At 39.4% G+C, this 12,932-nt stretch overlaps 1 protein-coding gene across 1 annotated transcript in view; it reads left to right on the top strand.

Annotated features, from left to right (window-relative positions):
* Positions 1-12,932, top strand: part of LOC150077412 (MOB kinase activator 2-like) — a 197,667-nt gene that overhangs the window by 40,814 nt on the left and 143,921 nt on the right. The window lies entirely within an intron of this gene.

A 12,932-nucleotide genomic window follows, 5' to 3' on the forward strand; every position in this document is an offset into this window, starting at 1 on the left:
TGTATTTCGGGTTGTTCATCCGCAAAACAGGCAAACTACCATAAGATCACGCAATTTCAGACAAAATACACTAACGCCTCATGACTCTGCTTGTTTTATCGCAAAGTCAACCAACTAACTGCTGTATCTCGTTTAAAAAAATGAACGAGAGCATCTGGTGACGCAAATTAAACAGCCTATTCATGCAAGTAAGGAAAAGCAATTAGTTAGGGGATTGGGAAAATATGAAAATCGAGTTGTGCCCCTTTTACTACCGAAGAAATATCGAAATAAGTAATATTATCTTCAGATTTTAACCCCGGGTGGCACATCCAAAGAACGTTTGACTTCAAATTTGACTGTGACGTTTCTAATCGCATTATTAGAAACTGGTCCTTGATTTAGCGGGTTCTCTTTCCAATATATCTACAGTGCCTTAGCTGCATTCTTCCGGTTTTGGCAGAAGAGCATCTCAGGGATCGCGTGATCTTTTATTGACAAGCCCTTAAAGCTTAAAGGAATCCTTTTCATTCCAGCTGACATGTCAAGCTAAATACCTGTACGGAATAATGCATTACATTACGTGTCTGGAATCTGTTTACAATATGCTTCAACTTCAAGCAAAGTTCACGTTAAACGTAAGCTTGTATGATAACAAGCGAAATGCATTTTGTGGGTTTCTACCAGATAAATATCGTCTGGTTCGTATGGTTCGCACACCAGATATTGTCCATATGGGCTTCCCCACATGCTAGTAAATAGGATTAACGATTGTATTCATTATCAAAACAAATAACTGTAAATTCCTCTGATCTGCGTCGTGCCGGAATATAAACAAAATGATTTGTTTAGTTATGAGAAAAGTAAGTTGTGGCAAGGGCAATGGTTATATAAGTTGTGGTAGCCTTCTCGTGCCTCAATCTTGAATATACACTCTTCTTTCCTTCGCATTATCTTTCTTTCCCTTCCCTCTTTAATTATGAATGAATACAACAACGCCAATCCCACCTTTGATCCATTAATAAATACACGAGAGCAAAACCTCAACTATAATTATTATCAATTTGGGTTGATATTTGGGTTGCTCTGGCACGAACCTCACTGCATAATTATATTCATGCAATGAAAAAACACTGGTAAAAGGTTTTGGACGTTAGGGAATCCATATTATGGTATCTGGCTGCCTTTTTTAGTGAAACTTTGATGGAAATTTAGAGAAATATCAGCGTTTGCTCTTAGTTTCATCATTCGGTGGCTTTCGTATGTTTGAATAACTATGGAAATCTTTATAGTAAAATGTTTATCTAAATTTAGCGCGAGAGGCCCTCTATAAACAAAATCAAAATGGATGTCAGGCTGTGGCTCTCCGGTCTAACAAAGAAAACAACTTAATACAAGCAGTTGCAGTGGTTGTCAGCTAGCGAGTTATTCGTTAGTGATCCAACTGTAACTAGTAATAGGTACACATTTCAGACTACAGCTGCTGGCCTTCCCACTGTCCAATAGTCTTTAAGATATCACATCGCATTATTAGTTATTACGCGTCTTTTAAAAATCTGACCAGAATTAAAAATTCAAATCCCCGAGCGATGGGAATCGAAAATAGTACTGATAAGTTCGATTGCCCTCTTAGTCTCCGCGATGCGCGCAAGCGCAGTATTTTTATCTCCTCCGTTCGATGACCAAGGGTTGTGGAAAAATCCAGTTATTCCGTATACACCTACAGACCGTGACCTTTAATTTGATACCTCATTTGGAGCTCCGTGTTGCGTATGCCCCAGATATTGACGAAACACGTTACTTAGTAGCCTTCGACAAGGTTTCAGTATCAGCTTATGCAACTGAAATTGTGTTTTGTCTGCCATTGATAGGCTTAGTAACAAAAGGGCTTTGAAAATGAGCAAAATTGATTCTATAAATATTTTATATTAAGCCGCTTAAAGTGAATTACTTCTTTAAAAGCTTGCTTTTAATTTTTTTATATTTTAGTACCGTGTGTTGGATTATTTCCTGCGACGTTAACAGTTTATAAATTATCTTTTCGATGTGTTTCTCGCGGATGAACGTGCACACTCCTGTTTTGGCAACTTTGAGCCAAGGTGGATGCGTGGGGTGATAGCCGTACGAGTTGATCTTTCGAGGAAATGGACGTGTTATCTCCAACACACCATTTCCGTTCATTGTTTTATTCTGGTGGGCAAGCCTGTCCGCAATTTTTCCACTACGTAGCCGGAAAAACCAAGAAACTATTGTCGATCGCAAACAGAGCACGAAGTGAACTTTCCCGTGTCGCTCATTCGTACCACTCTGCTGCTTCAACACCGGTTTCCAGGAGTGCGGAGCATTTCTGCATGAGTAACTGTTGGTGTCCGACTTGTTTTAAGTGTTTCAACAGTTAGCAGCGAGTTTGTGTCGGGTAATGCTAGTTGACTTTACTTTACTGAAATTGGGGGTCTTCTGAAATCATTCTTTAAAAGAAACAGTCACTTCCGAGGGGTTAAAATCTCTACAGGGACGAAAGGATGGCGACCGAAGCGGACTCAAAGCTGTAGAGGGCGCCAAATTAATGGATTTAACGGTGCAAGGTTATATTGAGGGTTTTTCATCCCATAAAAACTTGCATCGGGATACGTGATACTTGCACGTATGCCACATTAACATCTCACAGCCTGAATTACCTTGGCACTAATCCAATACGCCTCCACCCACTCTGACGACAGACCACTGGACTTTTGTAAAAACTACGCGTGATCTAAATACACGTTGTGTTGAAATGGCCGCCATTAACAGGTTTTTATTTCTCTTTATCATGCAATTCTCCTGTCGATTGGTGCTCTCCTTCGCTGACGCTGTGGGGAAAAGTCCTGTTCTTGTCAGTAATATGCAATAATGACTTCGTTTTTTTTTTAACTGTGGGCAGTCAACCAGAATTTGAGCACTGTTTAGACTATTTTCAGCACTGGAAGCGTGCATGGCCACACAATGTCTGTGGAGAGGCGCAAGAAATTAATATTTAATTTAAAAATAAATCTCTGAATGTTCTAACACTGATTGGAAATACTGAGCTGTCCAAGGGACAGCTCAGTAGGCTAAACAATTCAATAAACGGATTTATAATAATAATTAATTAGCGGTGACTATTCTTCTGCCAAAGTAGCCATTGTGTCAGTACTAAACATCTAAACCAACCTTCCACACCGGCGCGCGTAGAAGCCATGTTAATCGGTCTTGGGCAGGGACTGCGCGGGAATTTGATATCGACACAGCCCGCAGGTGTACTGTTTATTGCATTCTGTAGCCATTGTGTTCGCATTTCTTTATGGAGAATCGCATCGTGTAGATATGTTGGAATATTCCGAGGGAACGGGCGCTTGTCATTCGTCAGTCGCCATGTTCCATCCCTGCCTTCTCCCTTCCCCCCGATTTCTTATCATTTAAATGTAAAGATTCCATTACGTAGTCATCATATTCTGGATGGGAGGATGTTATACAACAGTATATAAACACGATGGTTGTAAGAGCGCACACAGAATTGGGGGTGGCAGTGAAGGGGAGGGTGAAGGTCCGATTAGAAATAAATACTAGCTCAAGGGCGAAAACTGGATGGCGGAACATTCTCGACTTCAACTTTGCTGTTCGACAGAAAAATCAGGTTTCAGGGAAGAGTTGTGAAAGTAGTTCGCGGTGAAAGAACCCTCAGCCCCCTCGGGGGTAAGGTTCTAGACTGCTACCCTCTAGAAGAAACATCGATGTATTGTATTACGTGAACCGACGCAATCAGAACATGACTGAGCAGAACGTGCAGACAGAAAATCCTTTGTGGTATGCGCGCTGAATATTTACGAGTAAATCTCACAGCGATGACGGAAGAAACAAGGGCTTCTCTCGGTACCTGTCTTGTCACAAAGTTAAACTGTGACGATGTGTATTTAACCAAGATTCGCAGCGAGGTTGGGGTCTGCCCATTTTTCGGTACTTGCCATAATGAAGTATAATTAAAATGTTACACAAGACGAGGGATTTCTTATGCAGTGTATTAAGGCACTCAGATTGCTCTAAATTCCCATACGCTCTTGACCAAGAAAGATAAAAGTTGATTATCTGGCTGATATAAAAGGCTATACATATATTTACCTCTTAGCTTCAGCAAGTCATCTCACTGTGCTATTCTTGGGGACTGAGCTGGTTAACCAATAATTCTGTGACACTGCTTAATTCATCAGATGATTCACTAAGAGAAATGGAAACTTCCTCAGTCAGTATCGTTTGATCACATAGCAAAAGATGGTTAGCATAAGCGTTGTTAGATTCATAATTCTTGTTCTAATGAATACAGTTGAAAAGTGGAAGTCAGAATCTTCGGTATGAAATTTTAATCTGATATTGTCATGCTGGGTTTATTGTCGAAAGGAAGATCTTTTAGTACTGAAAATTAGTCTTGCTCAAATTACACTACGGAAACCCTGATTTCAGGGTCATATACAATTACTATGTAAAAAAGTGGTTGATGTATCTGAAGACCTTCCAGCAGCAGCTTAGGTGTGATTTCCAAGCCCTCCCTCCAACCTGTAAAGTCTTTATTTGGGCATTTCTTGAATCCCGACTATTAGGTTTCCCATGGCCATACTCCGGTTTCGGGTGCGCTATGGAGTAGCCCCGTCACTGTCGTCCGGAAGTAAAAGTAAATTTTTTAATTGACAGCGTAATTTGCATTAAGGGTTTCACAATGTCGGCGGATCGAAGACGATCCCAAGATCATCTAGAGGAGGGACAACACGTGATTTGCTATCTTTATACATAAATCTTTTTATTTTCCCATTAAGCATGCTGTTTTGTTGGATTACAATAGATCTTTCCGCCTTCCTCTTGGCCTTCTTCTACTTAAAAATAGTAAAGTTCTTTACTATTTTCCCCACCTATCATTATCTATCCTATTTGTTTTTCCCCGTTTATCCCTTCATTAATAGGCAATGGTTCACATTTGTTTCCTGCTTCCCTTACTTTTATTGGTTATTTTCTTTAGTGCTTTCATTTCAATGGTTTCATTTATTTGTTTTATTTTTACTATTATATTTTCTATTATTTTTTACTATTATATTTACTATTATACCACTTATCTCAGCTGTATGCTATTACTGCAGTTTTATACATTTTAACTTTAGCATCCTGATTAATGTTTGGATTGTTCCAAATTGTATTATTTAAACCATCTTCCAATATTCTACTCGCTTTTAATGCTCATGCTTCTACTTTTTGAGTTAGTCTTAAACTACTTATCTCTATTTATAAGTAATTAAATTTCATTATTTGATGTGTTCTATCATTTTCCCCTCCGATTTATTCATCTGAATGGTTCTTTTGTTATTGTTAAGCTCCCTGAATATTCTGTCTCACTTTGAAAACAAATCTCTTAGTCTTTGACTGTTGGGGACTACACCATTAACTTTCTTCGAAGTTCTTATTCTCATTTTCAGGACCTCTTAGATGTAATTGCTTCCAGTGGGTTCTCTCTTCTTACTGATGATGATATCCCAATAAGAGTTTGTGAATCGCACAATTCTCTTCTTGATTTCTCAGTTGGGGACTGTTCAATCACATATGCAATACTTGATGCGGCTATTTCTGATCATCGCCCCATTTTTATAGTAACTGAAAATGAAGTAAATGAATCTGAGTACACTCACACTTTCAGACCTATCAACCCCGGACTCTCTTAATATGCTTTGTTATGACTTTCATCAGGCTACATGAGAGGAGGTGCTTGCTACAGATAATCCAGAAAGAGACATCAGCTCCTTTTTTAAGTACACTGTACTATACATGGTGTCTCAAAAATATTGGTACAAACGTTTAGGGGAGGTAGGTAACATCTAAAGGAATGTGAATCGCATAGGAACCCATAACCGGAAACGTCACGGGAAAGTAGTAGCAGAGGCACAAGAAGCAGAAATGACACAAGACAGTAATTAGTGGCAAACATTTATTTGACATAATATTAACAATGGAGTACGAGATGGATGCATTTCATGATGTTACAACAGATGCTCGAAGGTTCCACCATGACACGCGATGCATGCGTGACACTGACGCAACATGGATTGTCGGACACGGTCGAACACACCTGGAGTTTCTTTGAGAGTAGCAGCAGCGCAGACGAGTCTCGCCACGAGATCCATTTCCCTCTCCACAGGCGATTCATACACGATAGATTTGAGGGCCCCCCCCACAGAAAGAGATCAAGGCTCGATAAATCAGGTGAGCGTGGGGGCCAGGCAACGGGTCCACCACGGCCAATCCATCGACGCCTAAAACGTCTCTTCAAATGGTCACGAACACACCTTCCATAATGAGCAGGCGCCCTGTCATGTTGAAACCAAATGTTGCGTCTCACATTTGCTGGAACATCGTCAAATAACCCTGGTAGAACTTGTTCAAGAAAGATCCGATATTTAGCGGAGTTCATGCGGGATGGTAACAGGTATGGGCCGACTAAACAGTCACCGACCATACCTGCCCACACATTTATTGCGAAGCGATGTTGTGCCACATGGGGGCGCACACCGTGTGAGCCCTCTGCTAATCCATACACTAGGTGCATGTCTGCCAGCTCACAGTTCGTATATTGATGCATGCTCTTCGTGCGGCGACTACTGCTTGAATGAGTAAACCAGAAATTTTCCCTCTCGCAAACTGATGAACAGCGCTGTGTACCGACTTAGGGTGACGTTTCCGGTTATGGATTCCTATGCGATTCACATTCCTTTAGATGTTACCTACCTCCTCTATACGTTTGTACCAATATTTTTGAGACACCCTGTATATCCTAAATTGTTATGTAAAATACTAACCATATATCAGGTGTTCATGGAAAAAAAATTTAAAGTTAAGAGGAAAAGTATGCCCGTTCATCTCAAACAAAATTCGAAACATGTTAAAGAAAAGGGATAAAAATCTCGAGAATTGCTGAAGCAACACAAAACGAGGAAGGCAAAAAACAAATGCACTGTGTACAGAAACAAAGTCACTAACTGCATTCGGTCAGAGAATTTTATAGTTCCCAACTTGCAGGCATCATAACAAGCAAGGAAAAATGGGCAGTTTTAAACAAGTCCTTACCTGGAAGGAAACTGCTATCTAAAGACTTCATCGGAGATGTCATTGAGAATGACGTACTCATTTCAGATGACCATGAAAGAAGCCTCAGTTTAGCAACCACTTCATCTCAAGTGTGCATAAACTTATATAATGTGAAGTTAACAACAAAAACAATGTCACAAGAGAAACTGTCAAACATTATCGGAAACTCCTTTCCCTTGCTCTCTCTCTCTCTCTCTCTCTCTCTCTCTCTCTCTCTCTCTGATCTGGAGATTTTAGAAAGACGTCAATTAAAAGAAAAGGAGGGGCTTCTGGCTTTGATGAAATATCGGTTTCTATGTTGACAAAGATCCTTATCTCAATTATGGTATCACTTAAATATATATTTAATCTCTTCTTTCAATCTGGTAAACTTCCCTCTCAGTTTAAAAAGTAGCCATTGTCCCCGTTCCAAAGGGAGCACATTGCAGCTGTGTCAGCAACTTTCGTCCAATAGCTCTCATCTCAGGTTTTGCAAAAATATTTGAAAAGATTCTTCATGGCAGATTCCTGTATATCCTTGAAGCTAATCAGGTCATTCATCATCAACAACAATGTGTCTACCTTTTAAAAAGATCCACTGAACTGGCAATTGTTGACTTTTGCTCCAAAATCACCGAAGGGCTTAAAAGGGACACCACTATGTAATAGTACTGTTCCTAGACTTAATTAAAGCTTTCGATTTCATAAATCATAATCTACTCCTCAACAATCTTGACGTCATTTCTTTTAAAATCAAACCAGTCTTATTCAGATATTCGTTATATTTTCCAGGAGATTTATAGATTCAAGGCTCCCTTCTTGGACCTATACTATTTATCCTTTTCATCAATTAATTTCACCATGTTCTTCCATCTACCCACGTAGTCGCATATGCTTATAATATTTTCATTCTTCTCACAGATAAAGAACCCAAGTAACTCTAACTCAAAATCTCCGCCTTGTTTCCCATAATTCTCAGTTGGCTTCATAAAAATCAGCTCATTCTTAATTCTGAAAAATCCAAATATGAAATTGAAATTTTTTTCTAGGAATATGTTTGGATATTAAGTTAAGCTGGGATGAGCAAATAATAACCATACGCAACAAGACTTCATCACTTGCAAGTATTCTTTCCAGAGCCTCTGCTTGGGTAGACCCTTCACTTCTCAGTCTGGTCTTTCTATCCTTAAGCTCCATCTTACCTATGTAATAATTTCTTGGGGAACCACCTGTAAAGAGAACTTTGCAAGAGTCAACTCCATTCTTAACAGATGTGTACGTTCAATTGTAGGTTTTTTATTTCTATGCGTCAGTGAGCAGTAGATACAGGAAGTGGGACTCCTCAACAGCTACCAACTGCTTCATAAAGCCGAGGCTGTCTTCGTCTACAGTGCTCTGAAAACACCAGACTTCCCCCTCCTCCTTTCAGATCCTTTTTCATGACAGAAAAAGAAATAGCAAGCAGACCTCAAGATTCCACTTTTATAAAAGCCATCGGACAGAAAAACGTACAATGCAGAGCCGTAAAAACCTGGAACAACCTTCCTGTAAATATCAAACAGGCCAATTAACTAAACGCATTCAAGAAACTACTGATTGAACACATTTCTACGGATGACTGAATCAAAATTGCCTCCCAACCAACTCCAACTTTTAATAATGTCAAGTAAATCTATTACCAAATTAAAATAATGTAAATGCAAATTTTTCATCATTTCAGATTATAGATATTCATTATTTTAATTGTAAAAATGTTCACAATTTAGTCTTGTAAACCATATTACGCATAACTTTCAATTGTTCTCACTCCTCCAAGATTTAGGAATGAGGTGTCCGAATTTCTCTTCTATTTAAATGTGCATCATTTTCTAATTTATCAGTTGTATATCTGTTCGTGTTGTAATACCTGAAGCTAGCCGGGTAGGTAAAAGTGCCTGCCTGGCAACCCAAAGGTCGCGGGTTCGTATCCCGCCTCTGGCTTAGATCAAAGTTCTGCGAAAACCTTGGGAGGTGCATTATGGCCACAGAAGCTGATGCGCCAACAACTACAAAAAAAATAAAAAAAGAAGTAATATCTAAAATTTCAGATGTGCATAATCATTATAGTGTCATTCGTATCTATTTGCCTAAGGAAACATCCCTAAAAACCTTCCGTTTATGTGTTCTCCCACTCCTTTTTTTACTGTTACCTCCTATAATGTGTAAACAAAACAAGTGACAAATAAATTTATTGTTTTCCCTATCCATATTTCCATATTATACCCTTTATATATTTTATTAAAATTATAGATCATTCTTTGAAAATTGTTTTAATTTTCTGCCATTAGTACTGCGTCATCTGATTAATATTTTTTTATTTTAATTCCCTATTTACTCCATTAATTAATTCATCAAGATGAACTCAGCGAGTCTCCTTCTCTTATTCCTCTAGTTATTTTTATTCCTTCTGTATTTCCTTGATCTGTTTTTATTATGCATTTATTGTCTTTATATATTTATCTCCGATATATGCACTGAGTGATCACTGAATTATGACCACCGCTATGAAAACTGATTGCGACCCCTGGACCACGTGAGGTAGGAGAGTGCGGAGTTAAGTCGACCTAGGTCTGTAGCCGAGTGGGCAGGAGCGGGGGTGCAGTAGCACACGCTGTTTGAGTAGACAGGGGTTCAAGCCCCTGACTGCTGAATACGGTCGATCTGCCAACCTGCACTGGACCAGCGTGGCAGATTATGGTCCATTTCCCTCAGCATGAATTGTTGAGGAGGCTTCCATCCTGCAGTGGGTTGATAATGGCTGCACTTAACTTTTTTTTTTTTTTACGTAACATAGATAAGGTGTCAAGTGGTTCAGTAGGTAGTAAAATTCCGAGTTGATGGGTAAAAGGAAGGATTTATCGGACTTTGATAAAGGACAGATTGTGGGTGCTCGACAAGCTTGACTGTTGGGGTGTTCGAGAGCCGCCGTAGTTAAAGTGTACCAGGACTGAGGTCAAAATGGTCAAACAACGAGACCCGACGGCAAAACTGCAAAGGTCAGCGAAAGGTTGATGTTGGAGGTGAGTGCCGAGTGCACTATTGAAGAGTTGACTACCCAATACAACATGGGCCAACCCAGAATAATATTTGGCATGACCATGCATCGCACGCTTGCACGTATGGGCTATATCAGCAGACGACCCCTACGGCATCCTCTCCTAACTAAGGTTCATCGGCGTAAAAGACTTGCGTGGTGCAAAGAGCATGCAAGTTGGACGTTGGAAGACTGGAAGAAGTTGTGCTGGTCGGATGAGTCACGTTATTTACTCCATACCGTGGATGGTCGTGTACGGATTTGGCGTCAACAACATGAGGCTTTTGATCCATCATGCATGGTATCAAAAGTGCAGACCGGTGGAGGCGGTTGTATGGTGTGGAGCATGTTTAACTGCCAGTAACTTGGACCCTTGGTGCATGTGGAACAACATATCTGTGGTCTCCGCTATCGTCAACTGCTTGTTGACTGTGTACACCCCACTATGTTACACTTTTTCCCGAATGGCGATGGTGTCTTCCAAGGTGACAATGCGCAGAGCCATCGGGCACTTGTACAGGAATGGTTGAGGAACACAGTTCTGACTTCCAGCATATCGATTGGCCTCCGAACTCCACCGATATCAATCCCACAGAGCACTTGTGGGACACTATGGAAAGGCATATCAGGCGTCTGTATACACCAATCACCTCCGTACCTGCATTGCTGGCCGCATTACACTCAGATTGGTTGGCCATACCTCCCGAACGCTTCCGACATCTTGTTGAATTAATGCCATGTCGGATAGTTGCTGTATTTAGAGCAAAAGGAGGACCTACGAAGTATTAGATAGGTGGTCATAATTCAGTGATCACTCAGGCGTATATGTATATAAGTGTTCTGCATTGATGAAAGTTTAAGAGAAAAAAGTGGGAAATAAAGGGGAAAAGAGGAAGTGGTTTTTTTTTTTTTTTTTTTTTTTTGATTTGGTAGTTGTTGGCGCATCGGCTTCTGTGGCCATATTGCACCTCCCAAGGTTTTTGCAGTACTTTGATCCAAGCCCGAAGCGGGAATCGAACCCGCGACCTTTGGGTTGCCGGGCAGGTACTTTACCCACTCGGCTAGCCCGGTCGGCAGAGGAAGTGGTATAGATATATAGAATAAGTAAGAAGCATAACAAAACAAAAGAAATTGTTTTGTTTATATAGATAGATTGTCGCATATCGCACAACCCTGGCCTCAAGTGTCAACCACCAGAATCGTACGGAAAAATGACAATATAGGGTCCTCTGTTTCAAACGTAAAATACATGGCATAGCAAAGCACTATTAATAAAGTTAATTAAGAGAAATAAGGAGGATTTAAAATTAGAGTAGAAAATTACTTAGATATAAGAACATGATAGGTATAGGGGAGGATATATAAAGCAAGCAGGTATTTTACGGTTGACACGACAGAGGAGCTAAAGAAAAATGTATAGACATTACAGCTAAAGAACTTAATTAACACAAATAACTATTATCATAAGACAGGGCCCGGAGGCAAAAGAAATACGTGATTGAAATATAAACACAATGGACAGAGAAAACAAAGGAAGGGTATAGAAGAAACGGTTAAAAATATGTTTCAATAATAATGTTTATTTTGGTAGTTAGCTTTTCTCCTCCATATTTTAGTAACTCGTTTATTTTATCTCTATCTGACTTTTTTTTTTTAGTTTTTATATTACTGTATTCCTTTAATTTCTTCCGCATTTAATTCTGTCCTCCTCACTGATCTTATTTGCTTTATTTTTTAATTACATTGCCCTTCGCCTGTATACAATTTTTTAAAATAATTTACCCACATAGCCGAATTTGTGTTTATTATTTTAACATATTCATTTAATTATTTTCTTTGATTTCGTATTATTCGCCAAATTTTTCTTTCTGCTCCACAGACTCATGGATTTTGTTTCGAATCTCCTTATATTCTTAGTATATGTATCCATCTGTTTTATTTGAGAGACGTTTCTGAAACGCTTTTGCTTCTTCTCTGTCCATTTTTTTAATTCTTTTGTATATTTCGTTCTAATGTTTCATATGCTGCTTTTTTTTGTTTTCAGTTTTCAATTCTGTTTCTTTATCATTTTATTTTATGCTTTTTCTTAAAGGATTCTCTAACTCTAATGTTCCAACTACGAATTCCAAAGATGTTTATCATTGCAACAGAGCAGTGTCATTCATAAACACCTAGTTTCCTCCAGGGAGAAAAATTATCTGGACACTAAGAGCAACTCTTTAACCTACTAAAAATGTTACTTAAAGCATAACTTATTCAAATCGGACGGGACATCGTCGAGAATTGATATTCAGTTACTAACGCCCTTCAAATAAAGGACACGGGTTATTTAACTGTTCAACAAATAATATCTCTGATATATTGTACATCAGTTGCATCATTACGTTAGGCATATAATTGCATTGTCTTTCAAGCGTAAAACGACTATTTCCTTTAGCCTTATTCACCACGGGTACTGTGTCTAGTTTCCGGCTTCGATCTACTAATGATAAATTGCCCCTGGCAGCGTTGGGTCATTGTCCAGTTTTCTGTTGGACTGTGTTCTGAAGTTTCAGCTCGCTGCATTATTCATATGTCTACCGCCTTGGAACATCAACTCGTGGAAGTAACGCCTTTGAGGTAGTGATTTCCTGAAATATTGCTTCTCTATTTTATAGATGCGATCCCCGCGTTAACAACTGTTCACTGCAAGTCGGAGAACACACACACGCATCACCGATGCTGTGAAAAATACAATCGAATTTAGGAGTTCATCGGCTTGTGG

Source organism: Mastigoproctus giganteus, chromosome 12, assembly GCF_048544385.1.
Source record: "Mastigoproctus giganteus isolate SK-2022 chromosome 12, ASM4854438v1, whole genome shotgun sequence".
NCBI lineage: Eukaryota > Metazoa > Arthropoda > Arachnida > Uropygi > Thelyphonidae > Mastigoproctus > Mastigoproctus giganteus.